The sequence below is a fragment of the Condylura cristata genome, unplaced genomic scaffold (genome assembly GCF_000260355.1).
Source record: "Condylura cristata isolate star-nosed mole 26May11 unplaced genomic scaffold, ConCri1.0 scaffold00012, whole genome shotgun sequence".
Classification (NCBI taxonomy): domain Eukaryota; kingdom Metazoa; phylum Chordata; class Mammalia; order Eulipotyphla; family Talpidae; genus Condylura; species Condylura cristata.
Window position 1 is genome coordinate 11,393,267 of NW_004567113.1, and position 6,000 is coordinate 11,399,266.

The 6,000-nt window shown below is 36.6% G+C and overlaps 1 protein-coding gene across 1 annotated transcript in view; it reads right to left on the reverse strand.

Moving 5' to 3' along the window:
• The window catches only part of ARHGAP24 (Rho GTPase activating protein 24), a 644,333-nt gene extending 639,237 nt beyond the window's left edge, over positions 1-5,096 (reverse strand). The window contains exon 1 of the mRNA XM_012724157.1: positions 5,067-5,096. The gene's annotated coding sequence lies outside the window, so the exon portion shown is untranslated. The remainder of the gene's footprint in view (positions 1-5,066) is intronic.
• Positions 5,097-6,000: the final 904 nt, after the last annotated feature.

Sequence of the window (6,000 nt, forward strand, 5' to 3'; positions counted from 1 at the left end):
CAAATCCCATGCTTTAGAGGGCAGTCTCCACCTCTGCCCACAATTTGAAAGTTCAATGCAAGGGAGTATTAGTATAATATGCCTTGAAACAAGAATATTGAGAAATAGACATGGCATGCAATATGGGAAAGAAAATAGCATTGAATTTTGAGGCACTGAGTGAGGTCAGGCTAGCTAGCTGTTGTGTCTTTGGTATACAGAGGGAAGCTTGCATTGCAACTTGCAGCTAGGTCAGTAGTGGTGTGGTGTGCTTAGAATCAATCAGTACCAAAAAATGTAGCAAGTCTAAAACTTTAAAATGATATGTCATAATAGATTTTACGTTTGGTGGACAAGTAGGGTTTATCGGGGTTTGTCCATAAGTTTGTGACTATTTTTATAAAGTGAGAAGCTGTTTTACACAGGCTAAGCTTCCTAGAGCTTAGAGACATATTAGCCACAAAGACCTTGAACTATATATTGTATGTGGAAAGTGAATGAAACATTTTTTTCTTTATTTTACTCTGGTTCTCAACCATGGATGTAAACACTGTCTTTAACACAAGAGCCTAAGTTCTATGAGTGATTTGAAGTGTAAATTCTTAGCTTTAATTTTTGTATGCCAGTTAACATTTTCTAGAAGAACAGAGATGTCTGTTCTCACTAAACCTCTCCAACTCCACAAACTTAAAAAAAAAAAAAAGAGTGAATTGTTGAAGATGTTTCTCCAGCTATAACAATAAGGAAGGAGAAGAGAAAGAGGAAAAAATTTAGGGCTAAACTTTTTTACAGTAAAAACACTGGAATCAGTCACCTTGGCTCAGGAGGGTAGGGAGGTTGACTCTAGGCAAAATGCACATTTAATCAACAGCAGGATGACCCAAATAAAGGCCCAAAAGTCTGCCAAATTAGAAGTGTAGAAACCTTGCAATTCAGAAGCTGGCCAACCATGTCTCAAATATCCCCTTCCAGGAAAAGAGACTAATTTATAGAATGCAATTCCCAGAATGCAAAAATTTCCTGGGACCCCTGGTAATATTTATAAGTGATTTATCCCAATTGAATTCAAGTTGCCAAGCCACAGATTCTTAAAAATCAGCATAGTTACAGTGGCAGATCAGACTAAAATAAAACTGCTCTCAGTCTCCCCTGGAACCTTCTGATAATAAAATTGTATTGAATGACCATTGATTTACAATGAATTTGTTTATAACACAATAATAGTTTGAGAAATACAGCCACACACTAGATATGCACATGCCTCACTAAATTTTGAGCTTAGGTAATACAATTTTCCAAACTCTCTTAGGGACTAAGTATTACTTTTTTTTCCTTTATTTGGTGGGAGAGGTTCATTATCATAATAATCCTGTGAACCCTTTTTTTAATGAGATACATAAGAAACTTGGCAACGAATTAATACCACTTTCTAAGTAGTAAAAAGAACTGCATTGGCCCTCCCTGGTGGCAGAGCCGTTTAAATCACAGCACATCCCCTCAGCAGTGTACTTTGTCGATCTGCCTGTTCTGCTCCCTGCTCTGTCTCTGGTGAATCCTCTCACCCTCTGCATCTCTGGCATGTACCCCAGTTATGTACGAATAAATAAATCTTAAAAAAAAATAACTGCATTGTTCCTATAATAAATAACTTTGCTAAAAGAAAGTCACTTCCGGTCACCAAGAACACTCTGTAGTGGCTAAGAAGTAGGCAAGGTTGATATTTCTTATTAATTTCTTTGAAATGTCAAAGGTACAATAATGTGATCCGAAGTTTTAATACATTTGAAAGTTAAAGTTCAGTTTAACTTTAGTTTAAATCTGAACTTTAGTTTTTGTTGAAGAATAAAATAATTGGGAAAATTTATATTTACATTTATAATTTTTCAGCTGTAATTGTTAGACTAGTTCCATACAGTCATTTTATATCATGGCAAACCTTTAATAAGCTAGAAAAATATAGATGGATACTAATTTGGAAATAGAAAGGAGAGAAAATTTTCAGCTTTAAAACAGGCTGACCCCTTTGGATCTTTCCAGGGGAAAATTGTATTGTTCTCACCAGTATTCCGAGCAGACCCACATGATTCCAACAATCTTGTTTTCCACAGGCTTAATAGTTAAGCTCCATAAAGAAAATAACTACTGCAGAATACTTTGATAGATTGGGGGTTGGGATATTCTTTCCTTTCTTCAGGTTTCTCTGATGTGGCTTTTCTAAGGTATCTCTCCCAAAGAGCTCATGGTGACTCATTGTGAGTTACTTAGCTCAGAAAGCTCAGTCTCTTTTCTACATCTCTGAGGGCACCAGCTTCCCTGAGAAACTGAACACACTCTACCCTGCCTTTAGGTGTGATGTGGGCAGACCATTACCCAGGCAGATTCAAGCTACCTGACTGTGCTGATTCTTAAGATAGAATCATTTTGGGCCCTCTCTGGTGACGCAATGGGTTAGGACGCAGCAAAGCAAGCTGGCGGCAGCCACTTCAGTGCGAGTTCAATCCTCCACCCTGGACGTGACCCACATGGTGTGGCAGACGGCTCCTGACCCGCCTGCTGCTCCCCTCAGCAGTGTACTTTGTTGATCTGCCTGTTCTGCTCCCCACTCTGTCTCTGGTGAATCCTCTCACCAGCCCCTGCACCTCTGGTCTGTACCCCACTTCTGTATGCATAAATAAATAAAATCTTTTTAAAAAATAATAATAAAAGTGATGTTTGATCACCTTGATTCCCATCTATTTTACACCACACCTATAAGTAAGAATGAAATGAATATAATATCTATGTTATCAACTTAAACAGGGAAACCAAAAACTGTCTTTTCATTTGTTGGGCCTCTTTAAGGATATACAAAGCAAATAAAGAGGATTCTTTCATAATGTTTAGCACAGTGTGGTGAAATAGGAAAGACTAGATTCAGGGTTTGAGAGAAAAAGCAAAAGAAGCTATTTAAAAAGCCCTTCAAACTTCAAGTTTCCAAATGAGAAAATCTTGGCAAAAAATAAGAATCCCATGCACAATATTTCCGATTTCATATCCATTCTGCTTTAAATCAATAAAGGGAATTTCATGTACTTAAACATCTGAGTTTAAGAAGCAAAGAACACAATGTTCATTAAAGGAGAAATTGGGCTGTTTAGAAGTTATGCAGAAGATAAAAGCAAAAGCACAGCTGTAGAGTGTTGGCAGTGACACCTAACTGAGAAAAACTTTTTCTACCTTCCTCATCAGTACACCCACATATCGGTTGTCAGGTTGAGATATAATATAACTATTTCTAAGATAATAACGTTTGATATGAGAAGCTGGAAGGCTGAAGAAAATCAAGGAATGGGAAGGGAGTATTTTCTTACTAGTCTTTAATTTATCCGGTAAGGTTCATTTTGATGATCACAAAGCTGGGCAAGGATTCTACTGGTCTTTATAGTTTGGGGGCACATTTTATAAGTCGCTCCCAACAAATCTCTGATGCAAATCAAATAGACATCACTTTTTCTTACCAACAAACACACCTAGAATTTAGTCATGTCTAAGGTTTAATTTCAGGGTAACGCCAGTAGTCACAACCAAGAGTGGCAAATCAGAATCAGAGGACTTAAAAAAATCCAACTTCCCTGTTAAATATTATTTTCTATAATTCATACTTTCATACAGTTGGCAAATTAAAAGAGGACTTTTCATCTATAAAAATTCAGCAGAAACATGATAATTCCCTTTCTTACTACCCAGGAAAGGATAGTTCCCCTAGTCACCTGATAGGGACAACCAAATAACCTATTCCATTTTATTCCTATTCCCAAATGAACTTCAGTAAAAAGACAATCAAATTAATGAAAAAGACAGAGGAATTTATTTTTTCTTTTAGTGCCACCCAAATATCACCAGTGTCAAATTTTCCATATAGCATTTGAGGACAGAATTAAAGACATTTTAACAGTGATACTTCCTTTCCACACGCCATCAAGCCTACCTCAGAAAAAATTTTCCAGAAGATAAACATGAAACAACTTAAAGAATTTGAATTATCACAAAAATTAAAGGCAAGGTTGATTGTGACTAGCATAATCTCTCAAGTTTGTACTTAAATGCACATACACACACGTACACACACACGTACACACACACATTCCATAAACCAGTCTCCTGACTAAATTATTCTTCTTTAATCATCAAGTCCAACCAAGACTGTTGATGAGTTAATTTAGTTCTGAAGAACTCAGAAGACTTTAGGAAACAGATAATTCCACATCATTTTGCCTGAAACTTTTTAGATGTTCACTAACACAAGTCAAATCAGAAACTCTTTCTCCCTACCTTGTACAATAGTTCAGAAAATGTACTGGAGTAAAAATCCCTAAAGAAGCTAACTCTTCTATCAAGGATCAGACATACATACACAGAAAAACCCCAGTTTTCATACATTTCATTTCTACTGAAGAATTAAAATTATCTTGTCTACCATTAATTTCTTCATCTCTCTCAGCTATTATTACCTCATGGTCAGCTGAAAAGACAATATTTTATATGCAGAAATCTTTTGACTAAATCCATGCTGACTGATTCACTCACCACTGAACATGAACTACAGACTCCAAACTGTTCTTCATAATTGAAACCTGACACCTCATAAAAACCTCTCAGTGACATAAGATTTATCTAAATCAACAAAAATGAAGGTCAGATACTTAGTTTATACTTCACCCACCTGAATATATTTGTGACCTTTGGATCACTGAAATATTTTTTAGAGGCAAACATAATACAAGATCTTTGTTTCCACCAATCCTTATAATAAAAACTACCAAAGACCAAAAAAAAAAAAATCATTATACCAAAATTAAAGCAACAGCTATCTAGTCAAAATGCAACACCTGTATAAAAGCCAGCTTATCTCCTGAAAGAAAGTGCTATAGCCTCACAATTTTGTTTAGGAAGAATATTCACAGCTTTTCCATAACAGCACTACTAGAGACCTTCACTGAAAGAAAAGGCTAGGATTTTACTGGAATCAACTTTTGTGGCTTACCTACACTATTGCTATTTACTTCCGACATAAACGATAAATGAATAAATTATATCCGGATACTCACAGCAGAGCTCAGTTCTGGCCCCTAACATCAGACGTCGCCGCTGGCTGCAGACTGAACGCTACTATTGGGAGGTGCTTATATTTTCCTAACAAAGTAGCACCCTCTAGTGGCTCTTCAAATTATTAAGAAGTACAATCCAAGCATGTGACATAATTTGTTTACTATCCAATTACGCAATGTCAAAACACTCAGGTGAGAACAAAAGCTTGCTCTGGGCATTACAAGAAGCATATTCCAACCACATTTTATGTCTAAGCTTGGATTTTAAAGGAAAAAATATCTAATGTTTAATGTTTAAACCACATTCCTATTTCTCACCTATAGTACATCTCTTAGAAAAAGGGCATTTCCCTGGTAATAGTTAACTATTATTCTATTATTGTTAGTACATTGCTTATATGGCAAGTTGTCAGTACTGCTATTAATTGTTATCAATAAATTGCCATCTACTGAATACCTACTGTGCAATGTGTTCACTGTTTTATATATTTACTTCATTTCAGTCACTATGGACATATATCCTAGATTTGTCCTCACCCTATGTTGTGGATAAATTATTAAGGTCCATATATACATATATAAAGTAAAGCTGCCCAAGGTCAACTATCTAACAAGAGGTTTAAAAGAAATTGATATTCAGGCCCTCCCTGGTGGTGCAGCGGGTTAAAGCACAGCACTAAGAAGGTAAAGCCACTTCAGCATGAGTTCGATCCCCGCTGTGCCCCCGGAGGTGACCACATGGTGTGGCAGACCTCTCCTGACCCACCCGCTGCTGCCCTCAGCAGTGTACTTCCTCTATCTGCCTGTTCTGCTCCCCGCTGTGTCTCTGGTGAATTCTCTCACCGCTCCTGCACCTCTGGCCTGTGCTCCAGTTCTATATGAATAAATAAATAAATTTTTAAAAAAATAAATTGATATTCAAAAAACCATGATT